The sequence below is a fragment of the Rhipicephalus sanguineus genome, chromosome 3, assembly GCF_013339695.2.
Source record: "Rhipicephalus sanguineus isolate Rsan-2018 chromosome 3, BIME_Rsan_1.4, whole genome shotgun sequence".
Taxonomy (NCBI): domain Eukaryota; kingdom Metazoa; phylum Arthropoda; class Arachnida; order Ixodida; family Ixodidae; genus Rhipicephalus; species Rhipicephalus sanguineus.
Window position 1 is genome coordinate 195331407 of NC_051178.1, and position 25457 is coordinate 195356863.

The 25457-nt window shown below is 47.8% G+C and overlaps 1 protein-coding gene across 1 annotated transcript in view; it reads right to left on the minus strand.

Moving 5' to 3' along the window:
• The window catches only part of LOC119387976 (phosrestin-2), a 308200-nt gene extending 283053 nt beyond the window's left edge, over nt 1-25147 (minus strand). The window contains exon 1 of the mRNA XM_037655571.2: nt 23662-25147. The gene's annotated coding sequence lies outside the window, so the exon portion shown is untranslated. The remainder of the gene's footprint in view (nt 1-23661) is intronic.
• Between the last annotated feature and the right edge of the window lie 310 nt (nt 25148-25457).

Sequence of the window (25457 nt, forward strand, 5' to 3'; positions counted from 1 at the left end):
CCGAGAACTCGCGCCGCTAATTTGTTCCGTGTGGCTTGAGAGATAAGTGATCAGGGTGTGTTCTTCAAAACCGCGAGGAGTTTTCTGTGGCTTCTTTATTTTAGGTGAGGGATATATGGGGTCGATATTCGTCCCCTCGCTTTGGATGTAGAAGTACCCTGGTTGTATTTCTTGTCGCCGCAGTCGTTGTTTGTTGTTGATGTCGGCCGACTTTATTTGTCATTTGGAGCACCCGATATTCGAATCTGATCTTTACAAAGCAATAACACTTAACTGTGAAACAGCTTATTACGGTGATTTGATTGATTGATTGATTGATTGATTGATTGATTGATTGATTGATTGATTGATTGATTGATTGATTGATTGATTGATTGATTGATTGATTGATTGATTGATTGATTGATTGATTGACATGGTCTTACGCTTACCTATTGTGCTGCGTGGAAGAGAAGAAAAGACGACCGACATCTAATCTGCAGAGCTATTCACTGGAGCTCTCGCCCCCCTCTCAATTTTACGTCCTTACAAGAACTGAAATCTGGGCGAGTTTGTAAGATTGCATATTTGAGCAGGTAGCATATTTGAGCAGGTTCCTTCCTTCTTACTGTAAGCACCCCCTAGCGTCGTGTGAGATGTGGGCGCGCTACACTAGCAATGCTTAGATGATATCTTTGAAAGCGTGTTGTTCAAATTCGATCAGCTAGACGACGTTTCGTATTGGTGTTCGCTAGGTGTCAATCAACCACGTCAAATATTTTTTGCCTATATGTTGATTCTGCTAGGCAAATTAGTGACGAAGAAAATTGCCAGTTTGATCACTCCCGAACAGCGAAAGCTGTTAAGACCAATCTATCAGACTACCAGTCTGTCATGAATAAACTTCTTGCCCCCCCCCCTCCTTCCCTCACACGGTCACACCCTTTCGATACTGAATATACGTTCCTCCACGTTTCTGAGGCAATGTCGCGGCAGTACGCTATTCCTGTTGGACGACGCCAAATCGTTGCTTACATCAGGAAATCTCGCCCCTGTGCCGAGTTTAGGTAAAAAAAAGAAGTACTGAAGCTTCGTCGCCATCTTCTTTGGGAAGTTTTATACCTGTAATCTTTTTTTGTTTTGTTTTGTTTTGTTTTGTTTTATCGACCTGTGCACTGGAATTCTATTCGCTGTCCCTTTCGGGAAATCTCGCCGCTACGTAAAATTTCGATATAACACGCTCGCCATCTCTTCCAGGAAATTTCACCACGGTATGCAATTTCGTTATAACGACTTGTGTACGGAAACTTTCCCGCTATCTCCTTCGTTGTTGTTTTGACCCTTTCCTCGCTCGCAACTGTGCACCTGGCTGGCTAAACGATCGCACAGCGAGGGCGGAAAGAAAAACAAAAAGATCCAAATAAATTTCGCCGCTTTATCGCCCGCGGCAAATCGCGCACGGGCACCCAGGAGTGCAATTCTCGCGTCCTGCTGCTCGTCTCCTGTGGTTCGTAGCGCTTCAACTCTGCCGTGCTGGCCTCGGCCTGCAGGGAAGCTCACATTTTGTTTCGGTCGTATAACGGCTACCACGCACGCGCTTCGAGGCAGCATTCCCTCTTCAACTTGTTTTGTTTCGTCCCTCCAGGGTCCAGTATAAGACGCCATACGGTGGCTCGCATCCTTGAATTCTTGCGTCTCATCTGCGCCGAGGCTTGCGGTGGCCGGTATCGCAGGGACGTGCGGACACAAACCACCGTCCAGAGTCAAAAATTTTATCCCGCTCTCTTGTTTTGGATGGGAAGCGTCCCCTTATTTCACGAGTCCCTCGGGCACCATGCTTGGCACAACGGGTGGTCTTGCGGCTGTGTACACATCTCATAGCGTCTTGTTCGCCCGTGCCTTGTGAGGACCATCTCTTCTCATTCACGCAAGTCAGTGGAAGGGGAAAGGGGGGGGGGACAAACGAGATCGCAAGAGAGAAAAAAATAAGGCATGCAAAGGAGTAGCGCAGAGCCTTTGGGAAAGGCATAGACGCCGCTTCGCATACAGGGATCCCCGTACACCCCCGTTTCGCTCGGGCGTAAACACGTCCGCCGTGTCGGTGTATGTCTTTATCTCTGTATACGGTACACGGCGTCGTCTCTCTCCTTTTCTGACTGTCACGTAGTGGACGCGTTGAGCCGGTCGGTGATGGAGGTGCGGCCCGCAATCGGGTGAGGGAAAGGACCTCGGGGACGAAGACTGACGCGGCGGTACGACGTCGTCACGTCGGCGCTGGCGGCGGCGGCGCGGAAAAGATTACTCGCGCGCTCTCACAGGTCCCCTACCCCCCTGACTCGAGCTCACGCCTACTACGCACGCACACACGGTCAGTTGCTGACCGGAGCGTGCGCAAGGCATGGCGTCACGAAGCCACACCGAGGAGCGAAGGGGCCGGTGTTCGAAGGAAAAGCGACGTGACGCCGCTGGTGTGTACGGCCATCTCTGGCGGGCCGTCAACGCGCGTTATATCCTGTGAGCGGCACCACGCTGGGACGACTGTATGGCGTTATGGAAGAGGCGTGGAAGAAAAGGCGAAAGCGGCAACACTATGTCGCCGACTGTGTAATATATATATATATATATATATATATATATATATATATATATATATATATATATATATATATATATATATATAAGACATCGCGGCTTCGAAGCTCGATGCCTTGCGGCTGTCCAAGACGAAAAGCTTCGGTTGCGTGGACGGGGACAGCTGTCTCGCGCACGTGTTAAGACTCGTCATCCCCGTCGAACACGTCCAGGTTTAGAGAAAAAAAAATATGGACGACAACTGTCACGCTTTTTAAATCTCGTCGCTTGGTTCATCACCAGAATGGCGGGACAGAAGAGCCAGATGAAAGCCTCGTGCGTATAAGCTTTCTTCATGCCGATTGAGAGCGAAAAGGGTGTAAATTAAGCCAACCGTCGAATGCACTAACGCAGGCAGAAATTTCGTACATGCTACTGCGAGGTTTGGGGAGGGTAACAAGTTAGGATGCGCACGTCCATGCCCTTTTCGCTTTGCTCACGTGAGAATATTCACGTTTATTTTTAACAGCAAGGCTGTTTAAGGCAGCCGTAATTTGTGCGGCCTGTCCTGTGTGCCCTGTAAGGTGTGTGCCACAGAAATTGGGTAAATCCCACTACTCACCACTGGTCCACTAAAAAAGAAGGCAACAGTCAGACCACCACAAGGGAACGGGAAAGGCAACGGCGGCTGCGAGAAAAACCCGAAGCGATGGAAGGCCTACGCCAACGACGACGTGCCCGTATATCTATGAGAGGTGCCAACTCTTGATTTCAGCGAGAGTTTGTCGGTGGTTGGACGTCCATGTCGTGTCTGTGACCGTATGAGAGGTGCAAACGCTTGGTTTCAGCGCGAGTTTCTGTCTTTGGAGTTCAGACATCCGTGTTGTGTCTGTGACTGTGTGTGGTTTTAAGTCGAACCTCTCTGCGCGGACAATCAACGTATAAAAAACCTGGCTAGAGCCTCGCAACGACCTAGAAGCAACCTAGAAACAACCTGCATCACCTAGCTAAGGCCTAGAAGCAACCTAGAAGCAACCGGATTAGACTTCAGAATCGTCCAGTTTCGCTGTTTCATGGCTTTCGCGGCTTAGTGCTTAGTGCAAGCTTCGGCAATTTTTTCCTCTCGTTTGCTGTTCTACTGTTCCTGAAGAATATTTCAATGCTAGTAAGCGTCTCTTGGGCCTGTGTGTGTGTGTGTGTGTGTGTGTGTGTGTGTGCGTGTGCGTGCGTGTGTGTGTGTGTGTGTGCGTGTGTGTGTGTGTGCGTGTGTGTGTGTGTGTGTGTGTGTGTGTGTGTGTGTGTGTGTGTGTGTGTGTGTGTGTGTGTGTGTTTGTGTGCGCGCGCGCGTGTGTGTGTGTGTTTCGCGCTGTTATACACGGCAACCTGAATACACACCAAGTCGCCTGATTGTCAGTCTGAAAGATAAAAAAAAAACACAAGTTAGCCATGAATAATGGTGCTCGTATAACCTGATATTTCCTCTCGCCCCGCCTGCCTTCTCCTTCTCGAGGTTCCTACACGCAGACTTGGTCTGGTTAACCTCATCGCCACCTCCTTTCTTTCTTTCTTGTTGGTACGCTCGCTGCGCATTTCTCCGCATCGCTTTCGATAAATCTGATAAGTCTGCGTAGCGTGTCTGGCTAACCTCCGCGCTCTTTTTTTTTTCTTGCGCCCGTTTCACGTTGTGTGCGTGCGTTTTCTTTTAATTCTATCCACTTCGAGCAAGGAGGAGGAAGAACGCACCGCAAGCGCGGATGACTGCAAGGGTGTAGACCCATTAGCGTGTCAGGTTGCAGCCCCCGAAGCCCGAAGCGTCCCAGACGCAGCACGTGACCAAGGAGACGCCAACTTTTCCTCACGTCTCCCGGGTGTCTCCCTACCTCCTCTCCCCTTGCCCGTATCGCTGCTTTCCAGCGTATAATGTTCGATTTTTGACGCGAAGCCAAACACGGCGAAAGCTTTTCCAAGTTCTTCGACGTGTTGCTGAGCAAACTCGCGAGGGTCGCTTCGCAACATGGCGCCTGTACGACTCGCTTAGTGGAGAAAGCGCTGTATCGACTGAGAGCTAAGAGGGGGGGGGGGGGAATTTGAGATATCCTTCATACGAAAAGCGTGTCGTAAACTGCAACGTGCGCTTTCGCAACAGTTTCGTGTTCTTTCTCATTTTTTTCCCGCCTTCGTGCTTTATAAACGCCTCGTTACAAGAGTATTCAATTAGGCCTTCATTTAAAAATGACTTGCAGGTTTGCTTTGAAGAGCCTCTTCGCCTCGGTACAGGCGGCATTTGTCTGTACACACCGCCTCGTCAGCGCGATATAAAAAAAGAACGAAAAAACGTGTCGCGGCCCTCTGAATGATCATGCGAGATTTGTGAATTAGTAATGGGCAGTGACTATACACTCGGCCCTCGAAAACTGTCGGTAATGGAACTTCCGCAAACTTGAGGTGGCTATAATCTATAGAATAATGCGAAAACAGAATTATTGATGAACAGCCCGAAAAACGCAATTCATTAGCGCCTTATCAACGCGCGCAAAACGAGCCGTTGACATCGTCTCCGTCTCGACGCTTTAAAAATTTTCGACGACCAGATTCGCAGTCGCGCGAAATGCATATCGGCTAAACGCAGATGCTTAATGGTATTAGCGTCGAAAAAGTGAGCGTTAATGAACTAATACGCAGAACGCGTTCTTTTAAAGTACCTCGTCTATAATTCGTTCGATGTCATGTATGCGGAGTGAAGAAGACATGATCTCCTGTTTTTGTTTTTTTCCCTCGCTTTGACTGACCGGCATCTGCTTACGAGTATGCTAAATATGTAATCAGGAAACATGGTACATGCATGAAGTTTTGGTGACCTTGATGTGCAGTCCTCACGGATTGAAATGCGACCTTGTACACTCTAAGAAAAAAAAAGAGTTCTTTGACTCTTATTTGTGAGTCCTAATTTGCCACGTATATGACTCTCTTTAAAGAGACACATGAACTCTCTTTGGAGATCGTTATACCGTCATCGGAGAGTCGTGTGACCCAAAAGGGAGTTAACGTGTATACCCAAACATAGTCACATGCGTGGCAAGTCAGGACTCGCCGGAAATAGTAACGCGTACTTTTTCTTTTGTTAGAGTGTAGGGCTAAGCGATGCACTACGTATGTTTCTACCGTTTTCATTTCGTGCCATATCGGCGTAATTTCGACTGGAACACCAGGGGCGTAGCCAAGGGGGGGGGGGGGGGGGGGTTGGGGGGGTTCAAACCCCCCCCCCGAAATTTTTCAATTTTGCTTGCGTATATATACACGCACACATACAAACGCACGCACGAACATACATAAAGCATGGTTGAACCCCCCCCCCCGAAAAAAATTTCTGGCTACGCCCCTGTGGAACACTTACAGCAGAGCCAACCGTATACGTTTAGCGGCCAGTTTCGAAGTCCAGTCGTTACAGTGAAAATTATGGTGTCGAGTTTGAATCCGTGAGCATTGTAGATGAGGAAGAACTGCAGCTCGCCGGTCGTGCAAGGCAGTAAAATAACAGGACGAGGGCCAAAGGATGATAAACACAGTTCCCTCTAGTCTCCTTACACGACGTGACACAAGCTAATCTGCAGAACGTAACCATATACGTCACTTAAGTAAGATATATATATATATATATATATATATATATATATATATATATATATATATATATATATATATATATCACTTGAGGGAGAGAGAGAAAGGTTGTGACGGGTGGTGATTATGATGTGTGCATTGATAAGCACATAACAGCGCACACACACACACACACACACACACACACACACACACACACACACACACACACACACACGCACGCACACACACACACACACACACACACACACACACGCACGCACACACACACGCACGCACGCACACGCACACAGATATTACACTATTTACAAAGTTTCGTTGAGGTTTATGGGCCGCAAGAACGCCAAGAGCGATTTCGTGGCACGTAACAAACAAGTGGTACTTTTCCATGGGCCGAGAATAGGCTTGAGTCCCTTTGAACGTGCAATGCCGCCTTCAGTGCCCGTCTCTCTGATGCGTATCGCCTGCAGCCACACATGTGCAATTCGAGTATCTTATCCAATAATTAGCTCATAGGGCCGAGCTGGTTGCGTGCCAGCATCGGGACAGATACGTAATGGTTTTGACACCGGCAGTGTTTGTTTCCTGCGTTTGTCTGAGTTCGCTGACAAACTGTTGCATTTTGCGAGAGTTTTGCGCAACTTGTGCAACCAAAGCAACATTCCAAGCTCTTTGCTGAAATAACACGAGGCGAATATAAACCTTGAAACATAAAAATATAAAACTTTGAAGGTTTTTCCGGAAAGGGAGGCGTCGCTACGGTGCGCTTTTTCCCGTCCGTGTTACAATCCATGTACGTGACCAACAGAACAAAGCGACAAAATAAACACTACCGTTTTCAACACAAGAAGCCTGGTGAGTGCCAGAGGTAAAAACAAGAACACTCGTTCGTCGATCAAAAGCGTAAGGAGAGGTTTAGCCGAGGCATCACTGTAAGGTTTCGGACGCATTTGCTTCCAGGTACTCCATCTCACTACTGTATGGGCTAAGTTGCTATAAGTGATGAAAAGTATATGCAGTAAAATAAGGAATTTCAGGCATATAGCCAAGGGTTGATCGCAGTGCAGGCGCAGCTTCTATATATGTGCTTTCATTGGACCGTGTTTCTTTTGTGTGACTGAAACATGCGTAGCGACCCTCTGTACTAAATCTTTGTTTGCTTCCTTTTTGTGTGACAGGCGATTGATCTAACAAAGGAATTCTTGTTTGAGTTCGAACACGCGTCGCATTTGACGCCCAGCGCACCAGTACTGCAGTTTTATGCCGTTGTACTTCAAAGCGTGATGCATAAAAAAACGAGAATTTGTTATAACTGACATGGATATGTCACGTAGCGAATGGCAAACTAAAAGAGCAATTTCTGTGCGCGTGCAACTAAAGACTACAGCCTTGCTCTATCACCGTTTCATAAGGCTACAACAAGGAAAGCTTCCTTTAAGAAATAAATGTAAAAAAAAGAAAAAGACTCAAGCTGAAAAGAGTCGGAACAAATGGGGGGGGGGGGGGGGTGCAAGCGACCATTGAATGCAAGCTGAAATCGAAAATGCGCCGCTGCCACAGAGCTGAGAAATATAAAGGAGAATTTCTCCCGTCAAAAGCAGCAAGAGTCAAGAGAAAAAAATGAGAAAGCACGTCACTTTGATCTCGGCAGAGAAGTGGGGGAAGGCCCGTCAGAGCTTGCTTCGCAAGCCGGGTCGGCTGCAGTGAACAGTTATAGCTGCGAGGCAAGCCTACAGGCTCAGGCGCTTTGTTTCGCCAACAAAAGCGTGAGAGAAGAAAGGAAGAAAGAAAAGATCAGCTGCGCCGCGAGTGAAGAGCCGGGAAGGAGTCAATCATTCGCGACTGCTTCGAAGAAGCCAGTCTCGCTGTTGGCGTCTGCAGTACACATTGTTGTCGCCTGGCTCGGGAAGCGCACATGGCTAACGCGTCGTTCCACACATGCCGTCCTCTGTGATGAGAGGAAGGCAAGGCGTTCGATCTATTACGAAGACTCCGCTCGATGACGCATGGGCGAACCTTGAAGCTGTTGCGCGATCACTCGAGCGAAGCGGATCGTCGCTTATTGTCTCCGCTTCTTTCACGCTTCTGTCTCTCTCTTTCACGGACTTTCCCATCGTTTGTTTGTCTTGTCTGCTCTCATCCGACAACCGGAACGCGGAAGTCCTTTGTCGCCAGTCTCATTCGTCACGTAGCTGCGATAACGCGTTAGAAACCAACCTGCGCGTCTCTGATTTACGTAATGTTACTATAAAATTGACCGGCGCTGCGGAGCGAGCCTGCTGTCTTGAGATAAAGAGATGTTGAGCTTGTCCCATATTCCGTTATGCGCAAAGGAGTTTACGGAACATCAGGTTACCGGTACGACTTTAAAAAGTCAAGTCATTAGGTATTAGGCCGCTGCCAAGAGTTTACCCCAGCAGAAAAGTAGAATGCACTAGGCTTCTGCAATAAACATTCTGTGCTTGCCTGGTTCATCTCGGCCCCGCGGGATGGCGCCAACTATCCGGCATCTCACAATACGGCTACGGTATCCCGCATAACGCTAACACAAATAAGTTTGCGGACAAACTAAAACTCTATATAATCAGTACCACGTGAACGAAAGGACTACTCCCTCAGATAAAACAGCGTTCATGGCTCCCATAATTGTTACGCAGGGCACGCATTGAACTGGCCACTCACCTCGTGCGTTTTCCAGCGTTGCCTGCTTATGCGTTTCCGCCGCGGACGAACAGGCTGCATTTTGACGTAATACCGTGCGTCAAGGCCCTTACTATCATGAACCAACCAGCTCAAATGCGTACCCCTACTACAGTTCAAGGCCCTCGGTGTTCTGTAGACTAACCTCCGTTATCGAGCGCAGCAACATCTTGAAAGCAGAAATAACGCCATGCTGAACAATGCACTGTAGTACGAAACTGTATAGAAGTTTATGTTCCGGACCTAAGCTAAACCGTGTATTGCGACAGAAGCTACGTTAACGTCGCGCTAAATCGTGAAGCAGTGCAGACCTGGAATTTAAGAGATGCAGCAGAGCGCATGCACCTAAAGCGGAAGTTAAGATGTTGTCTTAAACTGTACAGTACAACTGAAACTGCACTAATGCTATTATAAACCGCGTGATGTTTAAAAACAAAAGTTCTTGCAATGCTGCTTAACACAGAAATGTAGTTAAAGCTATGCTGGAAGTACGCTAAACGAGCCGCACTGAAGTGGTGAAGTGAAGAACGTTATTTGGTTTGAAAACGTGCAATTGACAAAAGAAACAAGAAGAAGACCGGTAACTGCCGTAACGGTCCAGACATATGTGTGTATAGCCTTCAGGATGGAGGCTTATGTACATAGAAATTAAAGCTTTGACACTACTAATCCGTGCAGCGTAGGCGCGAAAGTTATGCAGAAACCATGCTGAATCACTGCGGGAGCTCAAACTTACGCTGCGCTGCACTGTTTTGACGTGACGCTGGACACTAGCTGGCCACTTGCGCCGCGTCGGGGTTCTTCTCTGCACGGGACGCTCGGAAGTGCCAGATGGCACTCAGTGGCCGTCGGCGCCATAATTGAATCAGAAATGTCGGAGAACCCCCCCCCCCCCCCCCCCCCCCCGAGGGTGGTTTATACGCAGAGGCACGCCTGGGCCTCGTCTGGCGTTTCAGCGATGGTTGCGCATTCCGGTCGATAAGTTTGATTAAACGGAGGACATCTCGTCGTTTTGGGCCGGCACGTTTAAGTGTGCCTCACTACTTCGATTTGCCGAGTCGTCGCGTGTTAAGTTTTCCTGTAATTTCATTAATGTCGATCAGCCTTCACTGACCGGCGGCACTGGCCTGCAGGTCTGCAGTGCGTGCGTATGAAAACTCGATGCACCAGGAATGGGTAGCGTTACGAATGATGCACTCCCCCTTAATCTAAGCAGATATCGCTCTCGACTCGAGTAGCAATGTTTGGAGTAACGTAAAATGCAGGCGGGCGTCTAGATGACGAATGCTCGGAATTTTAAGAGGGAAGACGTTGATTTCCCAGTGGTCTCGTTTACACAACGCTCCCTACTACGCAATAAAATCCATTTCGATGGAGGCGATATGCTAGAGGCCCGTGTGCTTAGATTTAGGTGCACGTTAAAGAACCCCAGGTAGTCGAAACTTCCGGAGCCCTTCACTACGGCGTCTCTCATAATCATATCTGGGTTCTGGGACCTAAAACCCAAACAATTATTCATTATTATTACGTTCTAAAATCGTCAATTTTATACTCAGTGCAATGTTTTTCAGCTGTGTTACGGTCGTGTCCATTTTTTTATATTTACATGATATAATGACATGTTGGCGCACAAATAAGGCACCGGCTGCTCCTTAGATCTTAGAGGTGCCGAGCATAGAGCATACAGGGTCCAAAATTTGAGAGCCTAACTATGTAGCACGTACAATATACAACTTTAATAACACCTTGACACTCCTATCGCACGTCTCGAAAGTACAAAGAATAATGTCCCCTTATGTGAAGTTCTGAAGTACTATATTTTTGGGGCGAAAATTATTGGTAATAGTTAACATGCTCACATATCTTTACTCATTTACCGCAAACACCTTTCGAATACCCAGATAACTGTATACGTTTACTACTTTTGTGTAGAATAACCACAAATACAGATGAAATACTTGATTGAGCAGACGAATATTAATATCTGGGGTTTTACGTGTCAAAGACACGGCATGATTAGGAGGCACGTCGCAGTACAGTGCTCCGATAGTTTCGCCTATCTGGTGTTCTTTAACGTGCGCTGACATCGCACAGCACACGGGCGTCTAGCCTATCGCCTTCATCGAAGTGCGAGCGCCGCACCCGGGATCGACGCCGCGACCTTCGGGTCAGCCGCCGAGCACCGTAACCACTGTACCACCGAGGCCGACTCTTGAGCCGACTCTTATGTTTTGATTAGCTCAACTGAGTAGAGAATCAATCGTAAGTCATCGGTGCGTGCGACTGCATGGCACGATAACGCAGTTGGATGATTTCAATAGCCGTGCACGGATAACTGGTGTGTGTACGACCAGTGTCATCTCTATACGAGAAAACCCTTTTTCTATATGCATCAATTCTGGCTGAAGACACGGTTAACTGAGTCGGCTGTGCTTTTCGGTCTGTTCGGATGTTTCAGGAGTCACATCCGACCCACAAATTATAAAACACTGCCTTTAATCTCACACTTTTTAGCGCATTAAGCTAAACATGAAAAGTATGTGCAATATGCAGAAAGCTATGGCAGCCATATTTGTGCGTGACACTTCGTTCAAAAGTTTAGAAAAACCATAGCAAAGCGGAGCAAATCATTTCGCGTAGGCGGAAGAGACAGGTGGCACACATGACCATTGTTAGGCTAAACTGTATATTTATAAATAAGATCAATGTCAGCGCAAGTTTCCGCCATTTTGTTATCCATTGTTAACCACCCAATCCAGAACTTAAGTACGCACACTTTTTTTCTGTTAAGGCGACCTATGATACGCTAATTTGACGTGTGATTACGTCCTTTCAGCGATGCAGAAGTTCCGGACAACGCGTTGGTTGTCTATGTCAATCATAAAGTCATAACTGCCGCCATTTCAACCGCTAAGGACGCGGTGCTGTGAATTGACCGTGGTGTTACGAATGTCTTTTAAACAGCGGTGTTATCAGCTTCTTCGCCATAATTGAATGTTTAGTTTTATAATGCAGACATAATATCATAAACAAGCAATATAATATCGATAATATATCATGAACAAGCAAGCCCACTTTACCATTAACTAATTTCGATATCTGTGCGTTGCTTTACCAACTCTTCCGCATATGCCAGGGAACAATAATTTCTGGCCCCGCCACGGTGGTCTAGTGGTTATGGCACTCGACCCGAAGGTCGCGGGAGCGAATCCTGGCCGCGACGGCTGCATTTTCGGTGGAGGCGAAAATGTTTGAGGCCAGTGTACTTAGATTTAGGTGCACGTTAAAGAACCCCAGGTAGTCGAAATTTCCGGAGCCCTCCACTACGGCGTCTCTCATAATCATATCGTGGTTTTGGGACGTTAAACCCCAGATATTATTATTATAATTTCTTAGACAAGTGTAAGTAAGGCTGAGTGAAGAAAGGAACCGTACGATAAAAGGTGATAGGCGTGAAAACAAGGACACGGCTTTTGTGTTATCTTGATCTCTTGTCTTGTGTCCGTATTTTGCGCAGCTACCTTCCTTTATCGTGAATCCTTGCCGACTATCTCAACTTCCCGTCGTTCTTTTGCTCAAAAGCGCTACGCACAATGCGCGGGCGATATATTGCTCTCAGTATCTCCGAGGAGCGTACAAAATGCTATATTTCTCGGCTAAGTGAGAGGCGATCGTTTATCATACGGGTCGCACCGTTGGGCACACCACGTCACAGCGCTTCGACAGCGACTGTTAGCACAGCCATATCGCAATCTCTCATATAGCGGAGCCTGTCCCGCTATGCCCCACAAGTCCGAGAAACCATCGATCTTCCCGATGTACGCGACGGCGCCGATGCTCGCTTTGGAACACAGCACCCGCGGCAGACCCAAACCGTGCGCGGGGTCGCGCTTCCGTTGCCCGTTCCCCGGCACTCTGCGTACCGGAACGACCCCATAAGCTCACTTCCGAGGTGCTCGCCGCCCCGTCGAAACACTTGCGTGCAGTTGCGGGTGGAGCTGCCGTCGACCCCTCACTCGTGAAGCGCAACAATGTGAGACTCCCGTTAGAGGGAACGCTCTGCTACGCTTCCTGTTCGCTTAAACACTGCAGCTGCAAAGTGCTTGCCGATGCTACGTTGACAGACTGCGCAAGTATGAATAATATATTGCTAGTGTCACCAACTATAGTTGAAAGTCTAGAAGTACTCGCTGTTGGGCCAGTTGGTACATGTTTAGTATGAATAGTAAACTTGGCGCCATCCTGTCTATGCGTTCCTTGTGTTCTTGCGTGGTCGTGTTTTTGACGCCAAGTTTACTATACATAGTTGAAAGACATCTGTTCGAAATCCTGGTCATTGTACACATTTTGCAGACGGGAAAATTCACACCTGTTTCGCAGTTGTGCGTTTCGTGTAAGAGTGAACGTCGTTACACATTCAATAAGTGCGGCCGCGCTCACGAATAGTTACAGCGCAGGACGTGAACCCTTTCAGGCTAATCGTCAAATCAGTAGACCTCAACATCCGTCATTTATCACGGTCCTAAATCAATTTCTTCTGAAAACGAAAGTGACGATATACTTAGAAATGTTCAGTGTCCGATATGCTAGATACCGCACTCAACTTCTTCTACAGCGGGTTTCGTGAGGCGGTTATTACCATCTGAAGCTTGGCAACAAGCACGAAAGAAGAGCACTATACGTGCAAAAGGTAAGTATATTGTTTGCTGAAGCATTTAGTTTACGCTCGCCGATAACGTCTTAAGCACTTCGCAGCGCAGGAAAAACAGACACAAAGAAGACGACACCAGACAACGTACGAGCGCTCGTATCTTGTCTGGTGTCGTCTTCTTTGTGCCTGTTTTTCCTGCGCTGCGAAGTGTTTAATATGATCAACCAATAGGCGCGGTTCGCCACAATTCCGCAGATAACGCTAGTGTGTAGTGCGTGGACGATGATATTCTGTATGACTTGGTAGTGTCGTCACAGACCCTTTCCAAGTACGCGGTAATCAAACCGGGTATTTCCTCATGGTTAACCTCCCCTTCTTTCCCTTCCCTTTCTCTCTCTCTTTAGTTGCACGCAGAGGACAAACAATACGCGCGTGTCGTTAAGCACCTCACAACTGTAGTTCAGTAGTTGTCGGAACGCGGCTAGAACTTTAACTTTTATATTTACTATACACCCACTCGAGCACGAGGGAGTCACACTTTGCACTTCACGCGCGGCGTCCTTCCTGCGGGTATGCTGCACGCTATACCATCGGCGCGTGGCGCGGACTTCATTTTCGTGCCCGTTCACAACCCCGAGACGGCAGACAGTTAAAGACAAACACTATATAGGGCGCCGCAAACAACTTCCCGACGAATAATGCGCGTGCAGCGTGTGCCCTGAAACAGCACCACCACCACCAACAACAACAACAAATAACGCGGGTGAAGGGGCACATTTCGAGGCTAGAAAGGTCAACAGGATATGTTTGCGCAAGTATATACATCTCCATATACCGCTCGTGCGCGCGCCGCGGTGTGCCATTAGGATTCAGCGGGTAAAATGAGGCGTGAAGAGGCGGGGTACATGAAGCGTGCGTTTGCGCCCGTAGCCACGAGAAATGGAAAGGGACAGCCGAGTGGGGAAAGGGAGCGGGCGGTAAAACTCGCCCTCAACTCTTGCACTGCATACGCTAAGCGTGCAAACTCATGCACGCACACAAAATAGGCGACGCATCGCATAAACATACTTTTTTTCCTTCATCTTATCCTGTTCGCGCATATTTGCGTTCGCGGAGCCAGACGAGTTGCAAGCGAAAAAAAGAGAAAAAAAAAAAAACGGAAAAACGGTGTTTTGGAAACTCGAGCGACACCGTGAGATCGAGGAGAATGTTTACGTAAGGTGTCAAGACTTCATTTTCTTGGTCTTTGTTTGTTTGCTTGTATTCCGTTTCGCGCAGTGCACTTGGGGTCTTTTTTTTTTCTTTTTTTGTCCACAGCGTTTGGCGGTACGAAGGAAAGCAATATCCATAGCTGGGTGCCTTCTTCTCCCTCAAGGCGTCACCTAGAGAAATGTTTGTTGCTCTTACGGGGATCACAGTTTGGTTAGCCTTGCTTTGCACGACACCCGTGCAGGGCGCTCAACCCATTCCTTCGTTCTTGCAAGTTTTATTAAACGGAATGATGGGCCTTCCCACGAGGCAACGACGTGGGCGAAGAAGTGCATCGTCAGTATAGCAGAGTGAGATCTTGTCGTCCCGAGGCAGACAGAGCTCCTTTATTCAATTGCATATAAAGTTTCTATCATGCCACTGAAATAAATATTTACTTGATGTCACGGAAGCATCACCAGAGCGAGAGAGAAATGCTTGTTGGTTCGAACGTAATATTCACCGGTATTCGCGTGCTGTTTGGTTAAGGTAGCGGTCCTACAAATATATCTATTTCCTTGCGCTCCTGTCAAACATGAGAAGAAACAGTCAAACGTTCTAATCCGAACGACAATCCACCCTAAGATGAGATGTGAATAGACAATATCGCCGAAAACACCAACCCGCGTGAAGAAGGCGCGATCCGGATTGGCGGATTGACGTGACCGTTTGCCTCATCTACAAGCTTCGCTTTCCCGAGTTAAAGCCGTTTTGCATGCAGGTGTAAGCAACCGCAGGAAAATATATTTCAGGTAGGAAATATCTTAGCGACAACTACCCCCCCCCTCCCTCCACTCCAATTGAACCCCTTCACTCGGGCTCAAGTTTAGTTTTATAAAATTAGTTGGTGATGTTTGTTTATATTACAGCGAAAGCTGTTATGAGATCATTTCACCGGCCGTTTTTGGCGCCGTAGTTGTCCGCCGCCGCCGCCGCCGCCGGTGTCCGTAACCAGTATCACTCGAAATAAGAAAAAAAAAACGAAATAAAAAAAAATTCCAGGATGGAACGAGGTTCGAACCTGGGCCCTCTCTGTGAGAGCCCAGTATTCAACCTCTGAGCCATGCCGGTCCTTGAAACTGCTTTGCAAAAAGGTCCTATACAGCTTCATGTCGGGAAGGAACCACATTAGCACATGCAATATAGCGTGGTAGAAGAGTAAAATAAGCACCAAGCGTCGCACAACTCGAATTCTGTAACCAATCGTCACACAATGCGAATTGCGCAACGTGTAGGTTGTTGAATGCTTCCAACCCATTACACAGGGCTCTGCCATGATTCTTCATCGTCATCACGCACAGCATCAACAAAGTGCGCATAATGCCTTACATGCGTTTAGCAGGTACCACGGCTATCCGTAGAATGACAAAAAATGGCACAGTGCCTGCTGCCCTACTTCTCAAAAATTACAATGATTTATAGCGTAGTGGGTTCCTCGCAAGTGCACTTGTATTGGTTGCCAAGGAAGCCCATAAGCGCTTGATCCACTTCCTCGTGGTCTCAGTAAAATTACAATGATTTATAGCGTAGTGGGTTCCTCGCAAGTGCACATGTATTGGTTGCCAAGGAAGGCCATAAGCGCATGATCCACTTCCTCGGGGTGTCAGTAAAGTTCTTCGACCCCCCCCCCCCCAACGTCTCTCTCCCACGTCAACGTGTTATACAGCATGACGGGAGAGGGAAATATCGACCGGGCGTCACCCAATGCAAATTACATAACTGGTGGGCCGTTCAAAGACTCCACCCCATTACAAAGGGCTGAGCCATAATTCTTCATCGTCATCAGTCGTCGCGTTAACAAACTGCACATAATGCCTTACAGACGTGTAGCTGGTGTCTCGCTTCTCCGCAGAATTACGAATAATGGCTTAGTAGGTGCTTCCCAACTTCACAAAAATTGTGATTTATGGCGTAGTGGGTACCTTTCTAGTGTACTTGTATTGTAGCCCCAATTTAACGGGCTCTAGAAACGCCGCTCTTCCAGCTTTCGCTGTGACTGTGCTGCGGTTTCAGCGCAGGCCTGGCGTTTTTTTTTTTTTTTCTTGATAGAGCTTCAATCTCAAAGGAAAGCTTATGCTTAACAACTCGCGAAGAATACCACTTTTCACATGCGTGTCTGCAGCAGAAAGTCCCATCCCCGCACACCCCGGCCCGAAGGGAGGGGTCGGGAATGGTTCCAACGAAAGTGGGGTTGCTTCTACAACAATATCTATTCGCGAAAATAACTTGATGGACAAGTGATAATCGTGATAATGCGTCTCTTAACTTGCAGGCCAAGCCTGCTTGTAGAAAGCACCTCAATAATGAAAAAAAAAAGCAACAGACGCTCATATACAACGCCAGCTAGCTTTCAGTAAGACAGCAACGCGAAACTCCGATTTGCACAAGAACGCTGCGTAGCGTTTCCTATTAAGTCTAACAGGATGTCTCGTTTCTCAACAAGTTGCTTTTTAAACTTGCGCCATGCCGTCGCTGTCTCCCGCAGATCCTGCTACTGTAGCTTTTACGTGGGGCTAACAACTTCGCGGTATATATATGCATGAGCGTTCTCCCTTTTTCGCTGGATAATATGAATAGCGAGCCTGTGGCTTCCATTAGGGAAACAATTAATCACTCGCCAACGTAGCACGATCTCGCTTCCGTGTCTGGTACGGAATAGAAGCAAGCGCAGGCGAACGGAAATATAAATAGGCAAGCTTTTTTTTCCGTTGGTATAATTATACCTTCGTTTAAAAAGAAATAATAGACCAGACACTGTACACGATTCGCTCGTATTGATACGTCGTCTTAAATGAAGCGCGGTGGGATGGATCGCTTTCTCCAGACGCTTTTTCGCGTAGGGAACACTTTACTCAATTACAGATCGAAAATGCGATTAAACGCTGAAGCGAGGAGGGATACACGCACATAAGGTAATAGACAAAAATTACCCGAAGAAAAAGATCAAAGCCCTATACGATAGAATGTACGGCCGAAATCGTCCTCTATTAATTTTCTGACACCGCGCGCGGTACAAAGATAGAGAGAACCTGTAGCGACCTTTCGCCGCTCTTTTCGCTTGTTTCTCACTTTCTGTGGAATAATACGCTTACCCGTTCAAAATTCTTGCCCCCGCCTCTTGCGGGCAACTAGTGCGTGACGTCATACGAAAGTACTGAGGCAACACTAATAGAAGAAGCGGTTGTACAATACACGTGCCTAGTGTGCGTGCGTGCGTGCGTGCGTGCGTGCGTGTGTGTGTGTGTGTGTGTGTGTGTGTGTGTGTGTGTGTGTGTGTGTGTGTGTGTGTGTGTGTGTGTGTGTGTGTGTGTGTGTGTGTGTGTGTGTGTGTGTGTGTGTGTGTGTTTCTGCAAAAGTAGGTAATGTTTCTTCTGAGGTTTTGGTGAACCATCGGTCAATGGTGATCGTGTAGCGCACGTATACATTGACTGTAGGATATGAGGGTTGTTTTGCTACCTGTATTCTTCCTCTCCTTCTCCTGATTATTATTATTACTATAGTCATAAGTAGTAGTAGTAGTAGTAGTAGTAGTAGTAGTAGTAGTAGTAGTAGTAGTAGTAGTAGTAGTAGTAGTTGTTGTTGTTGTAGTGGTGGTGGTGGTAGTAATTCGTGCTGTTGTAGCATTCCTTTTCCATGTTAGGCTGTGCGTGCATACCGACTGCTTAAAGGGACCCTCTAACACTTTTCCTGACTTCATTGTTTTACAGTTTTACTTTCGGGTTGCGTAGACTGGAGGCTGAAGAGATTAGTGCAGCAAGAACGGCAGCGATAGGGGCACGCAGTCCGAAGTTATTCAGCCTAGAACACTCAAAATACAATAAAATGGAGGCCTACCCTCAACTCAATTTTCGCGGGGCCACCTGACCACGTTTCACTCACCCCGTGACTTCTGATGGCGCCCCAATGAAATGAACTGAAAGATCCTACGTACGGGAAGCTTCCATACAATGTTGGCCATTCTTTCCAACGTATTGATGACGCCGTTGCGATAGTAACAAACAATGTGGTGCATTAAGAGTGAACTGCGCGTGCGAAACGAGGCAGATCGTGAACGCCTCTACATTTTTTCTAGTTTTAGTCGTGTTTCTTGTTGCGACGGCGTCTATATCAACGCTCTTACAATTTTTTCCCTTCAGTTTCTATACTCGCGGACAACTTTTCTTGGCAATGAAGGGAAAGCTACGGGGGCGGAGCGTCTGCACATGTACTGCCGCGCGAAGTAGTCCGGTTTGGCGTGCGTCTCGTAACGCCGCGGAAAGTGATGGCTACCGTTGCATTTCGACGCAAACGCTGCTTAGCGTCTTAGGTACGGGTAAAAGGCGCGACTTTTTCACGCATGTAAAAACACAACGTGACAACGTATAAAGTAAAAGAAATACAAATATCTCGCTTGTGTGCGCTGCGTTCCGTCTCAAAAAGCTACATGTAGAAAATGAAGGAGTATTTTATATATCTCACGCAGAAAATACGGACACAATTGTGGCACTACATTCATTAGCGGTAGGATACGTGCATTGTGGCTCTGTAGCCTTCGCTTCATTGCCAAGAAAAGTTGTCCGCGAGTATACAAACAACGGCGCCTGGAGCGTCCCGAGCGCGTTTCCCTACAGCGCCGTAGCGTTCGGCGCATTCTTTGCCGGGCGCTGCAGTTTTAAAGCTGAAATGTCTAAGATCGTCTGTCTAGTTGGTGTTCAGTGAAAAAAGCATGCTCAAGAAAAACTAACCCCAATAATAACCCCTTTTGTGATGCAACGCCGCTATTACTTCTACGTTACATTTATCCAATCATAGGCCAGCGCTCATCTTCGTCATTTCCGCCTGCAATAGTTCTGGCGAGCGCCACTACGCGTTGATGCGGTCAGCAACGATGTAGGCGCTTCAAAAAAAAGTGTTGGAGGGCCCCTTTAAGTATTCTAACTCCTTAAATTCCCACAATCTGCCCTAAGATGTCCAGCATTTCATCAAAGGATTTCGCTCTCTCCATATTGTACCGGCTAATCAACTTGCTGCATTCAAAAATGTTCTTCGTTCTGCGTTAGTCACCGATGCACAGCTCTTTATTTATGTTTTATTTCTTTAGCGAGCGATGTTCATTCGTATCGGAAACACAGAGCGAATGTTGTCATCAAGATAGCGCGCCTCAGACGTCGCCTTCCCGGCGCGTCGACACCTGTGCGGACAAAGGCTTCATGCGAGGATCGACAATGAGCCGTCGCTTTATAAACCCCCGTCGAGATTGACGCTATCGGCGACAGGCTTTGCCGAGCCTCTTTTTCAGGCAGATGACGGCACTGACATCATTCCGCTCGAACGGGAACGCGGGAAGGTTGGTTGGGCCGTGGTGTTTAAAGAACCCTTCGCGAAATCTCTCTCTATCTGCGTCACGAGCAAAAATGATGCGGCGATGCAGAGGGTTACGCGACGCCGTCGTTAGCGCGAGAAAAGAAGTTACGCGTAAGTTTAGACGCGGCTTCGAATAGCGGGTCTTCACATTAGCGATCGCATTTTGTGACATTTTTCTACTCCGCGCGTCTCTATAGGTGCGTGGTCTGTGAACCGACTCCTTGCGATGTGATGCAACTCTCAAACGTGGTCTCCTTACACTGAGATATTGGCTTGCGAAAATGCGCGCCCCCACACTGTCGATGTCAACGACTGTTATTTCAAATGCCGTCACTTCGACACTGAACACCAGTCGCTATTGATAGGATCGATCCGACATTCTAGGATGCACAGTAAGTTAGAGGCCTTAGTGCGCGTAAGTAAAAACATTGTCAGAATAAAGCATCAAGGGAGAGATACTGGCGTTTGTGAAAAGTCAACCATTTTCATATGTACACGCGAATATTTTCAGAACGGGCATAAAATAAATGTACGCTAACAAGAGCTACGTGCCTGTGGTCTATTTTTTTGCAGTTTTTCCGTCTCGTGCCGTACACAAGCTCTTTCTTATTTCTTTTTTTTTCTTAAATTGATGCACACTGAGCTCGCTTGCCAGGTAAAAACAAAATAGTCGGATGGCGGATGTTCAAAATAATAACGCTTGCTGCCAGCTCAATCAACATCTTGGCAGCTTTTACCAGCTCATTTTTTATCAGCAAAAAGAAAGCGGTGCGAACACCAGCGGAAAACAAAAATTTACCAGCGTGGGTATCTCGCTATTTCTTTCTTCACTACATGAAGTGTAGCCGGATATGAAGCAGCCTTACTATTGCCCTCTTATGCAGCAGTCGCTCCTCATTCTGTCCGTTGATACACACAGCTCGCCAGTCGGATCCACTTATACAGCTTCTTACCTCCTTACTCGCCAGCTATATTTGGTACATTGCTGTGGCTGAAAAGAGTTCGTGGATGGAAACACGGGTGTATGGAATGGACGTCATCTTGTTTCCTCCGTCTCCGCCTCAGGAAGTCCCTGAGAAGTGAGGACAGCTCATCGGAGCTTCGGTCTCCGCCTGAATTTCTAAGCGAAAGTCCTCCCCAGTTTTATATGTGCTATATAGATTCACTTCACGTGATCCAATAACCGGTGAATGTACAGTTTCCGTCGAGTCTTCTCAATAACCATCCTCTGTGCACTCTATATGGAATACGTTTTTCTTGAAGCGTCGAACGTTCGCTTGGTTTTCTCTTTTCTTTTTTTTAAACACGCGAAATGAGTGGATTACAAAAGAAAAGAACGCTTTTTGCGTTGAGAAGGCAAGGAAATAAATACTAATAACAGCAGCAAACAGTCATTACAGCGATAATTTTGGAAATGACAGCGACGTCTCAGAGGAGGACAAGCGAAATGGAGCAGAAAAAAAATAAGAAGAGTAGACAATCGCTATGACAGTCGTCTCGCAATTCGGGAATTTTGGCGTCGATCAATAAATCCGATATTCTTTTCATTTTGCGTTGCAGCAAAGATAACACGTAGAATCAGTCCAGACTGCGTAAAGATCTTATAGTAAAGCGTACTAGGGTTTGTTTCACAGTCAATTAAGCCAAAGAGTGCGACACAATTGATATGTGGTGGTTCTAAAAGTCCGATTTATGCTACTCATATAAGTTTCTTACGCAGGCTTGATGTGAGCAAATTTTATCGAAATATGTTCATAATACTCGCGGAAAAGTTATCAAAAACTCACTTCACGAAGACTACTCTTCGTGTCATATAACAACAGACATGAGACGGAGTATCGCCGCATGCGTCCTCTCTATTTGCCTGCGTTGCGTCGCCACGCCCCTTTGTTTACAAACAAGAGTAGGTTCGTTTTACTCTTTTGCGCCATAGCGGAAAGTTCATCGTCACAATAATGACAATCATCAGAACATTTTCCCGCTCGCACGACCCACTGCAAACGTACCGAATCAAAGAAAGAACGCGTCAAACAGAACGAGGCCGTTGCTATACGTGTTTACGGCCTCGTCACCATCGAAACAAATGGTGCGAGGCATGACCCGAGTGCGTGAGAGGCGGTGGTAACAACAAAACATCGCCCCCAAGGCGCGGTCGAAGACGTCAGTAAACGTGGAACAACCGATCCGATCTATTAATGATGTCTGCCTACTCCATTAGCGTCCGTCAATGAGCTCTCTGGAGGAGTGCAGAAAGGCGCTCGTGAGCTCTGACACAAATTCGAGGAAAATGGACCATGGATAGCGCTACCCGTATTGGTATAATTTGATGTTCGGATTGTTTGGCGTATACTTTTCTATATTCAGCTGACGCTTGTCTAAAAGAAATTCGATTTAAAAAAAAAAGCTTTTCCTGATAATTCCTTCTGATGGCGTTCACTTTTGAGATCCGCGATAATTTAGCAATGCTCACTGTTATACGCGGTTCTCTATTTTATGTATATTTTTTTATGAAATTGATATTGTACCAGATGCTGCGATTGCGGAGAAGTGTTTTTCACATATGTCCCCAAGAATTAGAAGTAAAGTATAGGCTTCTTCAACGATACGTAGATAATCAAAGTAAAACATTCTTAGCATCGCTTTGTGAGCGCCTTACACATGAGGGGTGGTGTATTTTGTGTATTTTTTCTAACTTTCACCTCACCTGGAATTCTTTTAGCGTGATGTCGCATATCACTGCGAAGCCAGTGCGCGCATTCCTGTGTAACTGATCACGTGCTTCTGTGCCTATATAACTGCACCTTCTAATAAAATTATCAGTGACATCTTCGAATGTTGTCAGTTCTTCGGGTTATTACAGGAATATCATGTGAAGCTGTAGTGTTCTGATTTAACATTTCTAACAATCGCTATATTCAGCATCTACATCTCTCTGAGGTACTGGACTGCACCTAGTCGAACCCGCGTATATCAAGCTCACTAAAAAACGGGAATTAGTTCGATATATCGTATAATTCGATATAAAACTTTTAAATTATTTTCCGAATTTTCGATGCGAATTTCAATGCGCAAGCTGGCTGCGCATAATTGCTTCACGGTAATGCAAAGAAGACGGTTTAGGGCAACGCTCGGGAATTTTTTTTAGTTCTTTTTTCTTTTTTCTTTTTTGTGTGGTCCGTAGTGGACGGTGGAGGTTATATGCAGGGGCGGGTTGTAGGCGAGAAAATGCGGTATCGATACGGCCCTCGTAATCACACCGCTAACTTTCCCAAATGCATGCCGGAAGTTCCCTTTTGTGAGAAAAAGCCACCTTCTTGTTAGGGAAAGACAACTTATTGGGGCGTTTCGCACTTCGCGATGTTCGATATATCAAGTGTTCCGGCTATTTTTGTTCGATGTAACCTTAAATTTCCCGATGCATTGACGTTAAATAGCATTGTCGTGTTCTAAAATAGTTCGATATAAAGCATAGTTCGATTTAGCCGAGTTCGATGTAGTCGGGTTTGACTGTAGTTACACTGCATGAAAGGAGCGGCCTCTCGACTCACCTTCGAGTCCGGCGAGGACTTCTTGACGACCTGCCTGCCGCGTAGCTCGACGTGGCATAGCGGTGGTGAGGCCTCTCGTTTGCGCTGCTCTGGCGACGCCTTGGCCGAGGCCGAGGCCTGCCGCCGCAGCTCGTGGAATCGCGCCACCTTGACTTGCGACGGGGGCGGCCGCCGACCAGCCGCGGACTGCCGGGCCGCGTCGTCCGCTTCGTCGTCGGTGGTGGCCCCCTCGTGCACGCAGCACAGGCCGCCCCGCGACAGCTTGGGGCCGGCCGAGGCCAGCCGTGCTACGCTGCTCGACTGCTGAGAACAGGACGTCGCCGATGGCGTCTGTGCCGCACTGCTCCCGCCTGCGGTTCTGTTCAAAACGCCGGCCGTGGCTACCACGCTAGAGGTGCGAATGGCATTCGTTGAAATGCAATCTTCGCTACTGCGGGTGCCACACTACGTTTTGTGCACGGCTGCCACTTGGCCTTCACTGCCGGTGCTGGTTCTGCTTTTGTCACAACGATGAGAGTTCAGGTGGGAGCGAAAGCACGTGACGTAGGCGCTGTTTACAACTGGACTCTCACGGCTGCTCTCAGTTAGTGCCAAATGTTCTTCTTCCACGCCAAAGGCAAAGTCGCGAAAAATCAGCACGAAAAAGAAAAAAAGAAAGCCGTAGCTGTCGAATTAGTTAGTGCCAGGGATGGTTATCTCACGTGCCTTTGAAGCCCTGGTATGACACTGTCGATTCGAGACTTCTGAGCACTGCCTGAGCAGAAGTCTTCTCGATTATTCAACAAGGCGGAGCACCAGCGACATCAAGTGCATTTCCGTGTTGCTGTCTCTGGGAGTTTACCGAGCGGGTGACGTTGGAGCCACTGTTTCCGCAACAGAAGTCTCTCGGAGCGACACCAGAAGACGAGAAGCGGCACGTTTGGCGCGAAAATGACACAGACGCGCGCACAAACACTCGAAGTTTCCTCGGTCCTCCAAGTTCACTGAGCTTTTGTTGACTCGTGAGTCGCTAGGGAGTCAACAACAATAGCGACGTCAACGCCAGCACCCTGGAGGCAGTTCAGCTCAGTCTGTGATGTTGGAGTTCTTAATTCCCGAAGAGGCGGGACGAAGACAATGTCGCTGTCAAAGTGTCAGCTACACGGGCGATGACAGAACCGTGTTCTGTCAACGTGGAACGTTTATCTGACACAGTGCGTCGTCGTCGACACTGTCGCAGGAAGCGCTTACCAAAAGCGGCTGCGAAACCGGAATGCGGGCTGATGCAGAACAGCTGTTCTGCTTCAGCGGTTGCCCTCTGACCTCTGCGGAGACTGGGGAGGGCGAAGGGCCGTAATGGCTTGCACCGGACTCTCCAAACGAGCGGCGGCGACTCCGGCGCGGCGCTAACACCACGCCTCTCGGCGCGTCGCGCGGCGTTGGGACAGACTCGCCGGTTGTGGTGGTGTTGCGCCCTCACCGAGCGATCGACACAGCACTCGCTGCGCCACGCGGCTGGCAAGCTTCGCTTTTTTAGAGCCGCCGGAAGACTCCCGGGCGACTCGCGTCACTTCCGCTGTCCGCGGCGGCGGGCCAATAAGGCGCCGGGAGCGCGGCGACTCCAGCGCTTGTAGCGCTTGCACTTCCCTCGCCTTTCGAAGCGGGGGAAGAGCGCGCAGACGGGCGCGCGCTGGCGCCGAGTCAGGCTGCTCGCCAGACCTGCGCAGTCGGTCGTGTAAGAACGTACCACGAGCTCAATGATACCGAGAACAAGCGCGCTTATTAGACAAAGAGTACGGAAAACTCTTCTCATTCAC